Here is a 20928-nt window from a genome sequence, read left to right as displayed (position 1 = left end):
ATCTCACTCTTTGCTTATTCAGGAATCGGATGATGTTGGTCGCTGGACATTTGTCAAGCTTTCTATTAAGAATGTTCCAATTTCCCTTCTAAATGTCTATGCCCCCACTGCTGGCGACCCTACTTTCTGGTACACCCTGTCTCATCATATTACCAGATTTATTGATAACAATTTTATTTTAGCAGGAGATTGCAACCAGCCTTTTGATCCCTTTTTGGATAGACATTCCAAGGTTCCCTTCATTCCTAATAAGCCACACAAACTCTTCTCCCAAGCTATTTGTCAACACAAACTCACTGATGCTTGGCGTCTATGTAACCCAGAGCTGCGGGAATTTACTTTTTACTCTCCGTGTCATCATTCCCAATCCCGTATTAACTACATTTTTGTTACTCATGCAATTGCCCAAACTCTTACCCATGCAGAGATTGGCCCGATCCTACTCTCGGATCATGCCCCTACTTTGGTTCAACTTGACATTCTCCCTCATTCAGTCGGACCCAAGCGATGGCGCTTTAATAACTCCCTTCTTTTGGACCCCAAATTTACTTCATCCTTCACTGAATTTTCTGATTAATTTTTTTCACTCAATGATAACCCCTCCATTCCCAAGCATACCATTTGGGATGCCTTCAAGGCCGCAGCACAGGATTTCATAATTGGCTTTGTCGCAAAAAAACGGAGAGCTGCAGGTAAATTCACAACTACTCTCCTTTCTGACATTAAGAAATTGGAGCATTCTTATTATACCTCTCGTTCGCAGGACAGCTTGACAGCTTTGATCAATGCCAAAATGAAATTTAACAAAAAGTCCACGGATGATGCATCCTTATTCTTATTAAAATCAAGTGCAAAGTTTTACGGGGGTAAAAATAGGGCTGGGAAGATTCTCGCTAACTATTTGAAAGTAAAGCATAACAAATTAAATATTGAATCAATCTATGACACACACTCTGTTCTTAAACATAGAGACACAGATATTCTCGGTGAATTTTCTGCTTTTTATAAAACCTTATACTCTTCTGAAACCCAACCCTCATCTCAATCTTTAGATCACTTTTTCTCCAACATCCAAAAGCCAGCTCATTTCCCACTTGACCTCTCTCATTTGGAGCTTAATATCTCTCAACAGGAGTTGCTTACAGCACTCCAAACTCTTCAAAAAGATAAGGCCCCCGGGCCGGATGGCTTTACTGTTGAATTCTTCCTTCATTTCTCCAAACTTCTCATTCCTAAAATACACTCCCTCATTGATGCTTTCCTCACCTTGGGCTCTTCCTCGGGTTCTTTCTCTGAGGCACATATTTGTCTCATACCCAAGGAGGGGAAAGACGCTCAATATTGCAAGAACTATAGACCAATCTCCTTGGTTAACATTGATTATAAAATATTTGCAAAGTCTCTTGCAGCACGTCTCGATCTTCTTCTCCCGGATCTTCTGGGTGAGGAACAGTCAGGCTTTGTTAAGGGACGCTTTATCACTGATAATACTAGATTGTTATTCAATATTTTATCCAAGTCCCGCCACTTGCCCCAATCCCCTGCTGCCATTGCCCTGGATGCTGAAAAAGCATTTGATGGAGTTGAATGGACCTATCTCTTTCACACCCTTCATTGGTTTGGTTTTGGCCCTAAATTTATTTCTCTAATTTCCTTACTCTACTCCAATCCACCTGCAGCTGTTTGTGCCAATGGTCAAATATCCTCCTTTTTTGATTTGGGGAGAGGTGTTCGTCAAGGGTGCCCCTTATCTCCTTTTCTTTTTAATTTGGCTTTAGAACCCTTCTTGTCTAGACTTCGTCAGAACCCTACCATACAAGGTTTTCAAACAACAGAATCTCAAGTTAAGCTTGCTGCATATGCGGATGACATTCTTCTCTTTATTTCTAATCCCACTGATTCGATTCCCGCCTTCCTTACTGAAGTGTATGAATATTCCCAAATATCTGGCTACAAACTCAATAATGATAAGTGTGAGATCCTACCTTTAACGAAATTTACATTTAACCCCGACTTTGCTGCTTCCAATTTCACATGGAAAGCTTCCCATATTAAGTACCTGGGCTTGGATATCACTCCTACCATTCCTGACACTGTCTCCCTCTGTCTATCCAAATGTACCCAAAAATTAGAGGATTTGACGTCTAAGTGGCATCCTCTCTATCTGTCCTGGTGGGGCCGCCTTGACACTATTAAAATGATGCTGTCTTCCAGAGTTCTTTATACCATTTCCAATATTCCAGTATCCATTCCTTCCAAGTTTTTTAAGAAAATCAACTCCATTCTGATGTCCTTTCTCTGGAATAAGAAAAGGCCTAGAATGTCTCTCGCCCGATTGATACGCCCTAAGGTGGAGGGTGGAGTTAACTTTCCAAACTTCCCTGCCTACCATAAAGCGTTCTTATTGTGACAAGCTTCTTTTTGGCTGCAGGATCCCAGCACCCCTTGTCCTTTATGGGCTAAGTTTGAACGCCTTCTTCTTTCTCCTTTCTCCTTCGCTGAATATCTTTCCTTCTCCCGTAAACCTTTTTCCATTTCCACTCCCATCCATACATTCACTACTAAACTGCTCCTGTCTTCTTCCCATCCCCCTCCTGTGACCATTGCTGACTTCCTTTCTTCCACCATTTGGCACAACACCGCACTCCTCATTCGTAACAAACCCATTTTCTGGTCTGGAAGGCATGGCATCGCAAGGGATTGCTATGGGTCTCTCAACTCTTCTCTCAATCCTCTTTTTTGTATTTTGATACTCTTCGTTCCCTCTATGACTTACCTACCTCGTTCACCCGTAACTATCTTTTACTTAGGGAGGCAACACTAGTAACTTACAATCAACTTTCTCAGCTACATACATCTCCCGCTTCTCCCAACCCTGTCTCTTCACTTCACTCATTTTTACGTACGATTCCAAAAGCCTCCTCCATCTATAAATATCTTCACACTACTGACTCTCCTAGGCTCAAATCCAAAGTAGAGGAATGTTGGGAACATGACCTTTCTGCGTCTTGGCCAATTTCACTATGGGACAAAGTTTGGATCAAGATTCGTAAATCCTCAAGATCGGCAACCTTAACGCAATCCCTATTTTTTTATCTATAACAGACTTCTATATACACCTTTTGACCTCCATAAGCGTTTCCCAAACACTTCTCACACATGCTGGTCTTATTCTGCCCCACAAGCCACTTTATTTCATATGTTGTTCTTATGTACCTCTGTTCATGCTTTTTGGCAGCAGGTTTGGGCTCAAATTAATTTGATTTTTCACAAAAATATCCCTTTCTCTTACATTAACATTTTTTTAGGTAGCCTTTTCCCTTGCTGGGAGGATGTTGAACTAAAGCCTCAGATTATTGACTTACTACTAGCCGCTGCATTCCAGCAGATAACGGTAAATTGGAAAGACACCACCAATGTCTCCTTCAAGGCGTGGTGGTTCAATGTTTGTCACAACCACAGACTTGACACTGCTTTTGTTTTTCCGGCTCAAAACGTTTGAACTTATGGCTTCCTATCACGCTATACCTGGATAATTGTGCCAATCGTTCGTTTTGTCCACTACCACTTATCGCAACAGGAGGTCCTTTAACCTCCTTAAATGCCCACTGCATTCCATTTTTTCTTTCCCTCATTGTATTATTTTTAGGTATTTCCTTGCTTTTATGATTAATGCTTATATACCTTTTTTTTTTCCTCTTACATTCCATTGCCCGGATTTTCTTTCTGATGCTATGTTTTCCAATTGATAAAATGTACAATTTTATGCTTGATTCATTTATCATACTTTTCAATGTCTCATACTTCCATTATACTATGTATTGACACCTTGTTTTTCTTTTCATATCAATAACATTTTCTTGAACTTAAAGAACTAACAAATATCAGAGAAGTCCCACCCAGTGCTGTTAATGAGAAACAAGCCACAGTCCCACTCCTGCTGGATCTGTGAGTTGCATGAAATGCTGTAGAGCAACATACACTACTATTTTTTAGCATGGCCCTCAAAATAGATGAGAGACTTTCTTGAGCTGTAAGGCCCAAACAGGCACGGCAAAAGCCAGCATTAACACGTAGGCAGGGATCTACGCTGTGCTCCCTGTTGTTCACTGGTTACATCTGCCTCCTAGTTTATGCCATCGAACAACACCAGCTTCAGCTCCAAATATTCGCTGATGACATCCTCTACTTCTGCAACTGAGAAAGGAATGGAGACTCAAGCAAAGATCTTAAGCTTTGTGCAATGTTTTCTACATTTGGATGAGAGGGAGTCTGCTCTACCTAATCAGTCTAAAAACAGAGCAGGCTCGATTCACAAAGGTAAACTGAGGTGAAAGTCTAACTTTACGACTTTCATTACTCACAAAGGGCATTTACGAGTAGTAAAGTTAGACTTTTGCCTCAGTTTAACTAAAGTTTTGGTCTCAGTTAGACTTAAGACAAAAACGTCAATTAAACTGAAACAAACTCTAACTTTAGTACTCGTACATTATTCCCTTTGTGAACACAAAAAGTCATGAAGTTAGACTTTCAGCTCAGTTTACCTTTGTGAATCGGACCCAGAGTCCCTGAGTGTGAGACCGTTGACTGGCCCTGTTTTCCATCAACTGGCCACACACTTCGCTATCCCCCAAAAATGGAAGCAGTGGGGAACCTGGGAATCCTCTTTCAGTACCATATTTCCTTTGGCTCACACATCAATGCAGTGATGAGCTGAATGAACCAGTCGCCAAACATGCTCTGGAGAATCCTCTCCCTTTGCCATTTGAACCATTGTGTTAATCTAGTAATGATCCCCCTACAAGTGCTACCCCTCCGTCTACCTGGCCTACCCAATAAACTGATCCCAACATCTCCAGGGATACAAATTGAAGCAAAACAGCAGGGCTTTAAAATGTAAAAGTGCAATTCAGATTAGTCTAACTAAATGGTGAAGGAAAGTCATTATTTTATTATAGGCATGGGGATGAATATTATGTTTTCTTAATTTGTCAATTGTAACATAGCAGACACAAACAAACAAAAATACACTTTCCTGAAATCCTTGGGCCATGAACGAACTACTGGTCATTGGAAGTGTCACAACCAACACACCAGCATAGTCTATAAAATTAGCAACAGGCAATGAAGCAGCCTCTATTCTTGTTGTGTAGGGCTGAATTATACCTCATGGGACAAAAAAGCATAATCAGTAGGAAAAAACATAGAAGCACTTCATCCTTAGAACCACCAGATAACTCCCCAGGACGGATCTGTATTAGAGATGGCCCAGGCTCACCCATAGCTTCTGCAGATAATTTTTTCCCAAAGAACCAAGAGCAGCTGGAACTGTGGGTGAAATAAAAAAAAAGTAGTTGTAATATATATATATATATATATGGAAATATAGAGTAGAAACAAGGTATATGTACAGCAGAGATAGCTTAGGGATAACAATCGCCTCAGGAACTTTCTTCATTGTTCAGTGTTTAGCAAGACCAGTGGCTCACATTCCGCTTTTTCAAATCATATTGACCACAACCAAAGAAGTGTGTAACATGGTCTGAAATAAAATGACCTGAATATAAATACCCTAGATCAACCATCAACTCTAGGAACAAGTTAAAGTCGCAATGTTGCACAAAAGTCACTAGAAGCCATAGCTTGTAAAGCACAGTAAGCTCCAAAAGTGTAAGTATCTATCCAGCTGAGGCCATAACTGACTTAATTCATCCAGCAATTAGAGGAGGATACCGGACAATGAGGATTTTGAAAGCAATAAGCAACAGAGGAGAGAACGTTCCTAAAATGCAAGTCTTTAGTTTCTATTCTTTAAGAGATAATGCACCACATTCACCTTAGGATAAAACAGAAAAATTAATACACAATACTAGCTGAATTATACTTTGTATACTTGGTAATTGAAAAGATTAACCCAGGTGAGGAATATTTCCTTGTGGCGACATTTAGTGCTCTATGGTCTAAACCTAAATATATGGTATTAGTAAACCTAAACAAGGGTATTTGTAAGCTTCACAGATAACAGTGTGAGAGGCAAGTAAGGATTGTGTTACCATGTTTCAAACAGCTGCAGCACCGAATTACCATCCGCTCACATTTTGGAGTAACAAAGTTAGGGACGACTGGAGTACCTGACACAATTCAGTAACCTACAAGCCAAAGGATCTTCTTCTATGCATTTGTTCTCAATGCAACTATGGGCTCTGGTAATAGCAGATCTACAGCTGTTGGTAGTCCTGTATGATTTGTCCTGTGAATCTAGGAAGCTAGAAAATTCAGGACGGCAGACATTTTGTTGAAATGGTATCCGGATTCTGTTCTGTGCTGGAGCCAACCCAAGCTAGCCAAGCTGTTCTGTTAGGCTTTGGTATTTTCATGAAACTAGAAGTTGAATGTGAAAGTCCTGGCAGGAACCAGGATCACCACAAGCTCTGCATGCCTTCAGCTGGAGATTGCTGGATAAGATCCCATTTTGACTCCTATAGTGAAGGTCTGTCAGAGGATGAAGATGGAAGGGCAGAAGAAAGGGAACATCTCTGGGCATCTAAAGAAGTGAAAGTACCAGGCATGAGATCTCCAGAGTGGGTTAATAGCATCATTAGAGATGTTTTGTCTGTGAATCTGAGCTCAGAACCTGCAGATCACTACAACAGGAAAGAAAGCATGTAGGTGATCGGTTGAGCAAACCCGCAAAAATGCACCTATGGCCAGTGTGAAATGATATAAAAATAGGAGTACTGCAAATTCAATTTCAGGGCAAATTTGTCTATGAACAGCGGGTCTCAAATTTTATTTAAAGGAACACCAAAGGATACAATCTCCAGTTGCTAAATGCCTGGACTACTAATCTTTCACCTTGTTATGAATACTTCAAAGCTATTCCACCTGGACTGAACTTTTGTGTTGGAGACTGAACTCTCACAAAATGGGGCCAATTCAGCAAAAGGTGTGGTCCTGGTATCACCAGATGATTTAGTTATTGAACTTCCAAAATGTTGTCCAAGTACAGAAAAACAGAGTACCTTGCCTTATGGTGGGTGAAACTGTGCATAACAAAGGTGCATACAAGAAGCTCTAAACAGGTCATGCATTGAGAACTACCTCTTTGACTATGTTCTTTGAGCTAGAGCACGGGCCAAAGCAAGGCCTACATAGATAGGCCAACTAGGTCTTCAGTGTTCCCATCTAAAGGAACAAGGTTTAAATCCTGAAGTTTTTCGGAGGTGCCTGATCTTTATGAGTTGATGGTTTTGATAGAGGAGGGGACCCCCGGAAATACAACCTGAATCAAGCAGTTAATAAGTCTACCAGTCTGGCAAGATAGAGGTGTTTCAACCCCAACATAATTCTCAGTTATTTTTATTTTATCACTGATATCTTGGACATTGGCAATTGTAAGAATACATATTTTAAATCTACTAACCAAAGAAATCCTATGTGTTTAGATAGGATCAGATTACATTGTTCACATTTGGTCACAAAACCTAGATTCCGGAGAAGATATAGGGTAGTATGGAGTTGCCTCATGATGAGCAGGAAATGATCTTAAGTAAGAAAAAGAATATCATATTGATTGCTAAACATTTGAAGACCTTGGGATCGAAGTGGGGTTACGTCTGGTTTTAGATGCTTGGTTCAACATCGAAGAAGCAGCAGAAGATTGAAAGTCAGGGATGTGAATTGGAAAGTAGGATTTTGCCAAAGAAATTAAAGGCAACTCCTGTGAACATGGCACTCTGGAACTGACAAATAAGCACTCTTTAAATTCTGTGGCACCATCTAACTACCTCAGAGGAGAACATCCCTAGGCTGAACAATCATTTTAAAGTGAAATTGATGATAAAGGTTGTAAGAAAGTGCCCTTTTTGTATTGTCACTCCCACACTTATTTCTCCAGTGCTGATGGTTTTTGACTTGAAAGTGCACTAGAGCCTGCTAACCAGGCGCCAGTGCTCTCTCCCAAAAATATGATGCATGTGTATTGGTAACCCTAATTGGGAAAGGACCTTAACCCCCTTATAAGTCCCTGGTAAGTGGTACCAGTGGTCCAAAGGGAGTTAAAAGGGTTGCAAGGGCCTGCAGCACTGATGGTGCCACCCTGAGTAACCCAAGTAAAAATATGACAGCAGGCCTCCCATTGCAGACTGCAGAAGTAGTGCAAACTGCCCAAACTTGACTTTGCCCTCACCGTGGGTGTCAAGGTGACAGCATTATTTTTAATATATGTCAGTCACCTCTAAGGTAGGCCTCCTGAGGCAAGGAGGTGGGGTGCATTATTTAAAAGGTGTGGACAGTACAAGTTTATTTGTCCCTATAGAAGACTTCTTCCATTTGAGGCTACTATAAGTGTTCAGGGGCCATAGGATAACATGGGCTGGGGCATGAGCATTCTCAGTTTGCCAGCTCCTTTAAGGTCCCACAAAAAAGTGTAATTCTTGGCATCAAACAACTTGTCTCAGGAAACATGACTGTTTCACAAAGTTGTATTGGATGTGGCATGCACCAAGGTGCCTTAGAGGTTGCTGACCTGGTTGCCCCAGCCTTTCCTGTGCCCTGGCTGTCAGCCTGCAGCTGCTGATGCCAAGACAGGAATCTAACCCCCTTCTGGGAGGTGTGAACATTCCTCCCTTGGGCTAGAGTTACTAGTTCTCTACAGCCTACAGGCAAAAACTGCACCCATATCCAAAGAATTACTGGCCACCGGGCCTGCGGAGGAAATTGCCCAAAAGTAAATGCACTAGTGCATTGTGGGAAATGTAGTCTGGACCTCCAGCAAGTTTCAGGTGGCTACCGTTTTCAACTGGACTCCAGGACGTCGAAGTGACCGAAAGCTGAGCTTGCTGCTGACAAGGCTTGTTGGTGGCCAGTCGGGCTACCACTACCTTTGTTCGATGCTGTGCCTCGATAGATCCCTGTATATTACATTTACAAAAAACAATGGTTCTCATGAACAATGTAAGAATAAATAATATACATCTACAATGACAAATTTTAACTGAAAATAGGATGTCAAAGGAGAAACTTATATATAGAACACAGTAAAGAGTCCAAACATTGTTTTGCACAAAATAATGTCTGTATTAAAAACAGATTTTGCTCGGTGTCGAGAGGTAAGTGACACAATACATCATGCAATAGGTTTTCTTAATCCACAAAACAACCATTTATAAACGAGCAATGTCCTACACTAGCCTCCTTTATGATTTAAAGAGGCCAGAAATGGTTTGTTATGATGGGAGTCAACAACTGTTCGACCCCTTAAAGAGCTGGGGGTCTCATCAGGTCCTTAAAATGAGGGACATCTGATGGATTAAGGAACAATGTGTGCCAGATTGATAAAGTGCATACCAATAAAGTGAGAAGAAAATGTTTTTACTCACATGGGACCCAGCCGGGCGCATGGTGAGTGAGTGGGAAGTCCTAATTTGACTGTGGAAGGAAAAAGGGGCAGCGTGTCAGAGTAAGCCACGTAGAGATAAGAGTTTCCGATATATCGATGGAGCCTTGCAGCATCTCCAACCCAATGCCTCTGCAGCCCCGTTGTTAAGATTTTGTACCTCCTCACCAGCACTGGCGAAGCGGTAAAACTAACTTCTAAAGCTCCCGCTTCAGCACCAGGGTCAGCCAGGACAACTCTGAACCCGGGTCCTACGAGCCAGGTAGAAAGCAACTGACAGTCCGAGCCTGATCCTGAGAACCGCCTCACCTTCCCCCTCAGTGATTTCCACTGACCTCGACAACCAAGTGACTGTCATGAGTCCCTATTGACCGCAACATAAATGCTTCGCAGGAGTGCACTGATTTATTTTTTCTTTAAAAATCCATAACTCCAGTTACATTCAACCAATTGTGTTCGTTTTGGTGTCTAAAATTATATTTCAAAATCTGCTTATTTTTCAAAATTGATGTGGGATTTTTTTTTTAGTCCTATCAGTTACTTATGGTCCATGTTGGTGCTCTAAAATGCTTAATACATGTTCCTCCAGCAAAGCCTGACTGCTCTGTACCACATTACCAGTACTGAGCTAGGGATGTATTTGTGTGAATCCAAAGGACCTATTTGGGGTAACATGAGATTATTACATAGTGAGCCTAACCAGCCTCACTGCATAATAACCCACTTTCAGACAATGTGCAAACATAGAGAAATCCCTCAGATTTATTTTAAGATGATTCTTTTTACTTTTGTTTTCGCACAAAATATTTTGCTTATGAAACCTTGAGGATAGGTTGAAACTTATGGGTCTCCTTGAAAGTAAATTGCGCACCTCCTAGGAAATTAGGGGCATATTACCAAGCAATAGCGATAATTATCGCTATTGCTTGGTTAGAGACAAAAATGTATCGCCGACCTGCGGCGATTTTTATCGCAGATAAACCTTGGTATTACCAAGGTTTATCGCAAATGCGATAAAAATCGGCCGCAATGCATGAATATCGCTGAAAAGTCAGCGATATTCATGCATTACCGAGCTAATGCTCTTAGCCATGTTATCCACCTCCAATTGGATAACATGGCTAAGAACTGCTCAGGGCAGGTGTTAGCTTTTGGAGATAGCGATGTTAGCGACTGCTTCCAGTCGCTAACATCTTGGCACAAACACTTTGCATGTCATTAGTGATAAATATCTCTGACATACAAAGTGGGGCCCAAGATGGTCGCTATCTCCTACTATCTGTCGCTAACTGGTGTTAGCGACAGCTAGGCAATAGGGGGATCATTTTATCTCTGCTTTCTTGGCCTTTAAAGCCAAAAAAGCGGAGATAAACCCCCTTGATAATATGCCCCTTAGTTCTGATTCGTCTACAGAAAACTGTATTGACTCTGGGTAAAACTCATTTACTAGAGGAAAAGAAAACTCTGTGAAATCGCTGAAGAGCGGTCCTCTGAAATTAGTTGTCCCTGTTGAAGAAAATAGCAATTTTGCTGCCTACTCTATGTGGGAAAGAAAATGGTATACAGTTGCCTGTTCTCCTACTTGTCCTCTACTGGAAAGGTAACTGCTATCTCTTTGGTGAACAAAATATGAGATTTTGTGAGTGCTGGTCGTAGCAGCCATGAAAGGACTGTTGGAACCTGTTGTCGAAGTGAAGGTGGTCGGCAGGACTCTTCGTGAAACTTCTGGCATTGCCAAGAGCACGTTTCCCAAAATTTCCTTGAAGATAATATTGAACTGTATCCAACAAAGACAATGCAGCCGTACTGGGGCTTAAAAGATCTCCTGTAGGACTCTGTATAGCTTACGGCCTTACCTTGAGTTGCTCACAGTTAGGGACATATTTACAAGCCCAGTGTTGTGGCGCACAGGGCTTAGCCATATCTACAAGGTGACGTAAAGCCACCCGGTATGGCTTTTAACAGCCTTGTAGATATGGAGTAAGGCGAGGCAGCGCAAGTTACTGCCTGACCTTGCTTCGTGGGTATTGCTGTTGGTGTTCCCACTCAACACCCTTGGAATTTGATGCTGTCTCAGATTTACAACATCAGTTAAACCTGGGGCAGCACCAACACCTTGCCCCTAGAGCAGGCGAAACAAGGAGAAATCTTCACATTTCTCCTCATTTTTCCTCTATCCATATGTGCTGCCATCTGTGCACACATATAAAGAGGGAAAAGCCTCTCATGATTGTTTTTGTGCAGGAAGGAGCCCCTTTCTGCACAAAAACAACTGTGCAACAACACAGACACCCTTGCACAATGGTGCAAGGGTGCTTGCGTTGGCGCACATCTGAAAAATGTACACCAGCACTGGCTAACAGGAGACTAATGCACTGTATCTTGTAAATGTAGTGCATTCCTGTCTTTTCAAATCGGCATAAGACAGCAAAGCAAAATGACTTGCGGTGCTGCTCTACTTCAATTCACAATAGGAGCAGTAGAGTGCAACCTCTTCATCACCGGTTAGGGCACTGCCTGTCTTCGCTTGGCCATATATTGAAAGCAGGGACGATTGCAATGTTCACTGGGCCAGAGCAATTTGAAACAAGTAAATGCGATACCACTCAGTGGGCTATGTAGGACAACACAGCACCAGGAGTAGTAGGACTCCCGCTTTCTATTGGCTCTTGCAGGCTCAGTCTTTCTGAAGTAAAGAAAAGAGAGAAAGGTACTGTGCAAGAATGAGACACCAGGAGGGAACTCTAACAGGGACCATCCATGCTTGACCTAACAACGATCACTTTGGGAGGAGTAGACAGGGCCTAGAAGAGTAAAAGTAAGGATGTTATCCACCAGTTGCCCCCGGAAGGCTAATGCCAAAAGTAGCAAAGATTATTTATACAATAAATTGCACAGCGGAGTGACATAGATTATTTCCTGCTGTCTTTCAACTCAAAGGAAATGTTCCTTTGATAACTGTATTCCTTTTAAAATAAAATTACCTGCTGGACATTGATTTATTGATCAATATTAAATGCATTATTGAGTTCCGATTTTCTGTCCAACACCACCTCCCCAAATAGGCCTTGGACAACTCAACTTCACAGCCGTGAGAGTCAAGTGATAAAGGAGTCTACTTTTTACTCAGTTTTAGGCTCAGTAATAATGTGTTTTATCAACCTTGTTCTAGGTAAATGAACATGACCTGTTTCTGTAAGGGTCTACACATGTTCAAGATACAGCCTGGTTCCATCTGCAATGCGTGTGAGAAAAACAATCCCATTGCCCATAATCCAAATAGTTGTTTGCTCTAGGGTCAAAATGAAAAAATAGATAGTTTGCGGAACCATTGCTAATTTTTTGCATCTAAATCATTTTATATGTATACCAGTACTTTAAGAAAAAAAAAACATGAAGAATGCTTAAAACGAGTTTGTTTTGCTTTAGTTTGCTACTTATGTGATAGGTACGAAAGAAGGTGATTCTGCCTCTGTTTCTCATTAGAACAGTGGAGAAAATTAAGCCTATTGTGTTTGTCTGAGTGTGCCTGAGTGCATGTGTATATCACACATTTTGCAATACTGACTGTGTACGTCGTGCCAGTTTAAGGGCATCAGTGATCTGTCCAGTGTAGTACTAAAGGTATTGAATCATCTGATTCAATTTCCCGTAGAGACTTGATGGGAGCCATACACGGAGCCTTCGACGCTGCACTGCGTGAACTACACAACCTTTTCTGACACAAATAAAGAAGTTTAACATGTTCGCTACACGTCACAGCTGAAGACCTTCAAATGTATATTTCAGGCGTTCTCGCTTGCCTGGGGCCTATACAATACCTTTCGTTCTACACTGGACAGATCACTGATGGCCTTAACCTGGCACGAAGTACACAGTGCCACCTATAGCCCTGAAGAAGCCCATGTTTGGGCAAAACACTTTGGCTGTCTATAGTATTACAAACTACGTACATCTGAAATAAAGCAACAAAGACTACAACCAACGACTACTTTCTTATCTACCTGCATATTTGTGATTGTTTGCATAATAATATTGCCTCTCATCTACCATTCTTGATAGTAAACAAACCTGGCTGCCCATGGTGGGCTGCAGGGCTCTAACATTGGAAAGAACATTGGTTGCAATCTTCAGTTTCATTAAGAAACTTGGGAACAAGCCCATAGCGACGATAAAATAGATTTATAATGCAAAAACCATTTCAGCCACAACATATGGGGAAGGGCTGTGGGAAATGGCCCCAATAGAATGCCTCCAGAAGATATGGAACTGCTTTTTAAAAAGGATTGCCTCTCTCCCTCTTTATTTTTCCAACTATATCTGCCAGCCGTAGCTGGGCTTACCGTTTATAACGGATGCGATGAGACTAGCCGTGATTAAGACGTGGCACTCAATTTGGAGGAGAAACACAGTGGACCTCAACCAGGCGATAATACAAAACTGTCTATCATTAGACAAGGGACATAAAAGTGCCTGGTTACAATATGCTGAAACAACTCGGCACTCGCTAGGAGTCCCAGAACTGTTTTCCACCCCGAGTTCTTGTTCTAAATTCCCGAAATAGAAACTTAAGGCACTATTTCTAGCAAAGGCAGCCAATGCTAGGGAAGAAACTCATTGTGCAAAAACTGTAACAAAACTATCCCACCAAATCCCCCCTTAGTAGAGGGTGATTCTCCATATTTGGAGGGCGTAAAAAATTTACAGCATAGGTTTGTCCTTTTAAGATTCCGTACTAATCTAATTCCACTGATGCTAGGTTTCCCAGAAATAAAGTACTCAAGTGAGTTGATCCCATGTCCATGTGATAATTTATCTGTACAATGTGATCTCCACCTCTTTTCCTTCTGTCACTTTTATAAAATACAGAGATCTAGATATCTTTAATCGCTTTGAAGGCGGCACAATTTTAAACAATGCTGTATTGCCATGTTGTTCCTGAAGAAGCTCCATTGCCCATACGTTTGTGTCAGCGTAGCCTCCTTTTTGCGGGCCTGTCTGCATAGGAGGCATCTTTTATAAGGGAGAAATGTGTGGAATTTAGCCTATTGTCTATTAGAGCTTGTAATGGTATTAGGGAAATTCATGTGATTAAGTTTTACCATGTCAAGTGTATCTAAATAGTCATTTTGTTTTGCAATGTAGACATATTATTCTTAACTATTAACAAATTATAGGTTATTTTGCAAGGGTTGTTACGGACCTTTTAAAAATGCTAATTTTATTAACTTCTTTTTTAAGATTGATTACCTTGTATGCGTCTATTATATCTTTATTAATTAGATCGAATAATGTTGATTGGATTGGGAAAAAAAAACTTAGCGGCAATGTGTAAAGTTTTCGTGCAGCATGTGAAACAGTAACACAGTGAACACACCCCACAAAAATGATCCCACAACAGGTTAGAAAAATAGAGAAGAATTTAATAAATAAAACTATACCAAATTGACAAAAATCCAATCAGTAGAACTAAAGTTTCTAATTTTTATAGGCTAAAGTGAAAAATAACACATAAAAGCACAAAGCGCCAACCGCAGCTATCTGGTCGTGCTGGATCCAATCAAAGTCAAATATGTTGCCCAACCGCGATGGTGCCCAGGCTGGATACAGTCCGAGATTAGTTCAGCTGAATATTTACCTTCTCAGGTTTTGTGCCAAGAGTCCTGTTCACGTTGGAGAGGCTGGAAGGAGGGCATTGTGGGAAAAATAGCCCATAAAAGCAAAAAGCGCCAACCACAGCTATCTGGTCGCACTTAACAGAATCAAAGTCAAAAAGTTTGGCCAACCATGATGGTGCCAAGGGTGACGTTCGCGTTGGAGAGGCCGGAAGGAAATCGCGGGTGGTATTTAGTATGTTGCGAAGAGCAGGCCGAACATCGTAGATGGGTGGGCTGGTGCTTTGCGTTGGCAGTCCTTTGCAGGCTGTTGATGCACCTTTGCAGAGAGAAAGGCTGGCAATGGCTCGCGCTGTATTTGGGTGTTAGCAGTGCGGTCTCAGTACAAACGGACTCGGTCATGGTCACGAAGAGCCAAAAAGCTTGATTCAACCTGTGAGCCACACCAAGGGGTCAGGACTTGAAAGGCACCACTTGGGAGTCAGGAACTCGCTGCAACTGGGTCCAGGAATTGGTTGGGTAGTCCCTGAGGCGCAGATCAGGAGGTCAGCGACTAGCCCTTGTAGTCACTCTGGGGTCCTGGGTTCAAGAGTGAAGTTGAAGGTCCAGTTCTTCTGCCCCAGGAAAGAGGGCAGCAGGACAGCACACAGGGCAGCAGTTCCTTTAGAGCAGCAGTTCAGCAGAGTTTCAGTTCTTGTAGTAGCACTTCTTTCTGGCAGAGTGTCTACTGATCCAGAAGTGTACTTAAGAGTTGGTATCTGAATTCATCTGAATTCGTACTTTTATACCCTAGTGCCCCGGTTCTGAAAGATGGAACAAGATTTTAGACATTTGCTTTGAAGTACATGGAATTCCCTGCGTCCCCTGCCTTAACTCCAAGCTGGCTGAAGTGACAATGCAGGGCAGTTAGGCTCTTTGTGTGAAGGTATAGCACAGGCTATTCAGTTGTAAGTGGGGATGTGCTCAGCCCTACCCCCATCCTGCCAACATATGGCCCATCCAGTCACACCTAAGCTCCCCAATGTGTGAGACTGTCTAGGAGGAATACACAAAGCCCAACTGTCAGCTACACCCAGGCATGTGACCCAGAGACAGGCTGCAGGCACGAAATGGCTAAAACAAGAAAATCCCAACTTCCTAAAAGTCTTATCTTCAGAAATGCACATTAAAATCCGACTTCACCACCCAATAGGATTTTAAATTGTGATTCCAGAGACATCAAACATAAAGTGGTTATCTATTGCCATTTGGAAATTAAATGTATACAATGTAATAAGGCAACTTCAATATTATCCTATGTAAGAGATAGGCCTTGCAGTAGTGAAAAACAAAGGTAATCAGTTTTCCACTACCAGAACACGTAAAACTTAAAAGTACATGTCCTGCTTTTTAAATACAGTACACCCTGCCCCCTGGGCTGTCCAGGGCCTAACCTAGGGGTGACTTATATTTATTAAAAAGCAAGGTGTTGGCCTGACAAAAGGTTTATTTTGCCAAGCCGAAATAGCAGTTTAAATACTGAACACACGGGCTGCAATGGCAGCCCTGAGACATGTTTAATGAGCTATTTAAGTAGATGGCACAATCTGTGTTGCAGAACCACTAGTAGTATTTAATCTACATGCCATGGGTACAGGTAATGCCACTTTACCAGGGTCTTGTAAGTAAATTACATATTCCAATTGGGTATAAGTCAATTCAACATGTTTTAAGGAGAAAGCAGAAGCACGTTGGCATTGGTTAACGTGGTAACGTGTACAGAGTCCTTAGGCTAGCAAAAACGATTTTAGTAAACAAAAAATAAGAGGAGGAAGTCAAAGCGTTTGGGGGTGAACATGCAGAGAGGTCCAGGCCCAACAGATATCTTTACTGTTATTCTGTTGATAGTTCTCGAACCCTTCGTCAAGGAATGCCCATGGCCAAGGTAAAGCTACCTCAGTGGATGAAAGATTTTTTTTTATTCTGTTGTCCATTTCAGGTCTGTTAACTCAAATGTGAGTCTTCAGACGCAAGCTCTCGGTTTGCCTGGCTGAAACAGAAACAATTCTGTTGCAGCCTCCTTTACAGGATGCAGGGCAGGGTCCTCACATCCTGAAAAATTATAAAAGGTCACTTAAGGTGCAGCGTAACCACTGCATGATCTCCCAGGCCCATGTGGCAGGGGAGGAAAAAGAGGCACACAAAGTTTAAATAAAACGAAAAAATTACATTGACCTGCTGGGTTTGCAAATCTTGGTTTTGGGTTCACAAACCTAACATGAGTAAGGTAGCAATGCATCTGCAAGCACAGCTCAAAGTTTGAAAACGTCTACTGTAGTTCACAGAATGAAAAGCTCATTGACTGATGTACAGTCACCTTCCAAACTTTGTGAACTCTAAAGAGAGCTTGTGGACTAAAAACATATGTTTCAATGTTCCTCCCCTTTCTAAGATTCGAAACTCTGAGTAGTATTCACGTAGTGAAATATTTGTTGACTGATGTTGAGTCCACTGTTAAAGTATGCAAACCAAGTTTGCAGATTACACTCGTCATTTGGGTATGTCCTGGCTCTATGTACTCGATGTGAAGATTTCTAACTGCATACACATGTGGATTCCATTTAAAAAAATATAAAAAGTTAGTTCCTCAATATAATTACAGTTTAGGAGTCAGCTGGAGTAAAATTGTGTTTTAGAAGGTGCATTCATAGTGAGCTCAAATTAAAAAAAGTGTGGGCCTGTGAAAAGACCTTCAAAGATTTCATAGTTTGTGATTTTGTCACTCATCCTCTTGAAAAGAAGTAGTTACAGTTAGGAAGGGTGATGGTGTATTGGCACATGGTTGCAATTTTCATGTGATAGACCTTTGTGCTTGGCAGACGAAAAAGAGAGTTACAATTCAACAAAACAGTTCAAAATCATGTAACCCATTTGGCCACAAAATGAGGACCACTGAAAGGGTTTATTAGAATATAATGATCAATTCAAACCAATGCAAATTAAGTATTGTTCAGATACAGAGTACAGCAAGCATTGGCATAGCCAATAGGTCTCGCCTTTGGGACTTTATGTGTTTAGCCAGAACTTTTGGCTATGTTGTAGAGCATTGTGGCTGCTGTGCATTATGTCGAAAAGTAATAATAAAAAGTGTTACGCATTTTTGTTACCTTTATACAAACTAAGACGACATTATATACAACAGAAAACCCTGTTCTCATGCTTGTTTGTTATAATGTTTTTGTTATGAGGGAGCCGGACATAAATAACGGTGGAGTGGAGTTTGGTAAACAGTAATTTAATTAGAACACGAGCAGCTGACGGACACTAGGGGAGAATCAACAGATGCCAGATTCCAAGGGCAGACTGACGTGATGCTTAGGTGGTGCGCTGATGCAAAATAGTGGTGGTGAATGATGTTTGGTGCTTAGGTGGTGAGATTGTGTGTATTGGATGTACGTTGTGAATTGTGCAATTGTGGAGTTGAAATATGTTGTTTGGTGTGTAATTATGCAATGTGCATTGGAAATGTGTGGAGTTGAAGAGTGTGGCCTGGAACTGTGTTGTTGAGTAAAATTATGCTTAGTGAAATTGTGTCATGGTGTGGAGTGCATTTCTGTTCATTGGTGGCATGTGGTATAGAGTGCATTTATGTGGAGTGTATTTATGTTGCATTGAGTACAGTGCAATTATGTGGTGTGTAATTATGTGGTACTGGGTGGTATTATGTCGAGTGTATTTTAATTGATGGAATCAGTTGACGCTTTGTGATCACAAATATGTATTTTTTTTGGAAGTGGAAGTGCAAGGGAGCTGCCAGCTGAGCTGTGAAGTGTGTGCTTTTAATGGACAATTATATTTTAAAAATGCATTGTGTACATTCTGGGCATTATTAAAATATACATTTTGGAAGCAACATTTTATCTTAGACCTTTTTGCACATTTTGTAGCAGTCTATGTCATACTGTGTGTAATGTAAGTTTAAAATAATGACTTACATATTCACAGTGGCTTTCATAGACTGGGACCTCCTTGTAGTACTAAAAGTACACAAGCCACTATTCTCCTCTGCACCTACCAAGATTTAATTTGGTGGCTCTCTGGGTACAAACAGACCTTCACAGTGCATTAACAGAGTTTTCATTATGTACTATTTTGCATTTGCCACTGATTACCTTAACTTTTTTATGTTTATTATAAATTGCGCGCTATTTTATATGTATCTACCTGAAGGCGAAAGTTCGAAAAACAGTACAGAATATTTTGTTTTTTTATCCATACCTTCGACCCCACCCTGTGCTCACTGACCCAGCCCCCATTGCATGCAGCATCACAGTTCCCATACTTTTTTCAATGCACTTCTACTGCTGCATTCAGTACAGTAGCAGTAAGTTGTTATCCATTGCATTGGCGGTGGGGGCTTTGCTCCATACCTAGACGACAGGTCCCGCAATGCTACCAGGACCGATCTCATGCAGGAATTGCACCTTGGCGCCCCGGGTTGCTGTGGGCATATGCGCAGAGCTGGCCCTTTCCTGCAGGATCCATCCATGGCAGGCTTCCAAAGCCTCTGGGTGCGCATGCGCCCTGCTGGCGGGCGCTGCCAGAAACGGCACCCCGCAGGCCAGTGCACCGAGCACCGCAGTCATGAAGGACGTCCCCGCCCTGGAGAAGCCGGTGTCTGAGCTGATGAGGATGGATGTGTACGACATGGCTTCGTCCGTGGGCCAGGAGTTCGAGCGGCTGATTGACCGGCACGGCTGTGAGGCCATCGGCCGGCTCATGCCGTGGGTGGTGCGGTGCTGGAGATCCTGGAGGTGCTGGTGAGCCGCAACGCCATGGAGCCCGCGCAGCATAGCCTGCACCTGGAGCTCAAACGCCTCCATCTGGAGAGGGTGGAGCAACAGGAGAAGGACAATAAGCACCAGAAGGTGGGCTGGGGTTGCATTGGCTGAGGGTGGTCTAAAGAGGGCCCGGAAGCATTCGAAAGTGGTTTAGGCTGTGTTTTGATTGAGCTAGCGCTTAGAGGTGGGGCCATGGGTGCTTAGAACTGGACTTATTGCAAGAAGAGAACAGGGGCGCTAGAGGCTGATACTGCCCTACTTGGATGGGAAGAAGGAGGCACCAGAAGCAGAGGGGCAAGGGAAGTACTGAAAGCATCTGTATGTGGGTCAGGAAGTGGCAAGAAGGGCATGGGTGCGTAAGTGCAGAAGCGAGCACCAAAGAGTTGTACTGGGACTTTGGTGTTGTGTTAGGGGAATGGGACAGTGGCTAATAATGGGAGTGGGTAGAAAGACCGAAGTCCAGACCGGTGGGCTGGAAAAGTGGAGGCTGGCAGCAGATGGGTTTGACATGGCAATGACAAGTAGAGATTTGGCAGGGCTGTGGTTGATATGGTAGAACTGACTGACTGGGCAGTGGTGGCACAGGTGTCTTAACTTTGAAACATTTGCACATCATATATTCTACTCTTCTCAATAGCGGCCCAAATCCGTGAAATAAAATGTCCTGTTTCAAGCAATTTTTTTTCCATTCCCCACAGATTTTTCAATTTACCGGCTGTTTCTTTATTTGCGTTTTTTACCTCCTTCAAAAGCCCTGCGTGTGGCCTAATTTTCGGTCAAAGCAGATTTCTACAAAAGACTGATGTAGAGTAGAACGGGGCCATTGTGTCAAATATAAACTTTGGGGCCAGAGTTGGCACTCCCTTGGCATTAGTTGCTGATTGCACTGAGCAGTGGGTACCCTGAGTGTTTGTAAGAAGGCTTCCCCTCTGAATTACTCAGTTGCACAATGCAGACAGTTTTAGGTCCTTTGTGACTAAACGTGGCAAGCCACTGGACGTTTTTAGTTACGAGGGCAGGCATTGGAGTGTTATGCAAGGTTTCAAGTGTGGGAAGAAGCAGTCAGGCTGGTCATACACTACATTAAGGCTGAGAA

The sequence above is a fragment of the Lissotriton vulgaris genome, chromosome 1_1, assembly GCF_964263255.1.
Source record: "Lissotriton vulgaris chromosome 1_1, aLisVul1.2, whole genome shotgun sequence".
Classification (NCBI taxonomy): Eukaryota; Metazoa; Chordata; class Amphibia; order Caudata; family Salamandridae; genus Lissotriton; species Lissotriton vulgaris.
The sequence above is the reverse complement of the archived record's forward strand: the minus strand, read 5'-3'. Positions refer to the sequence as shown.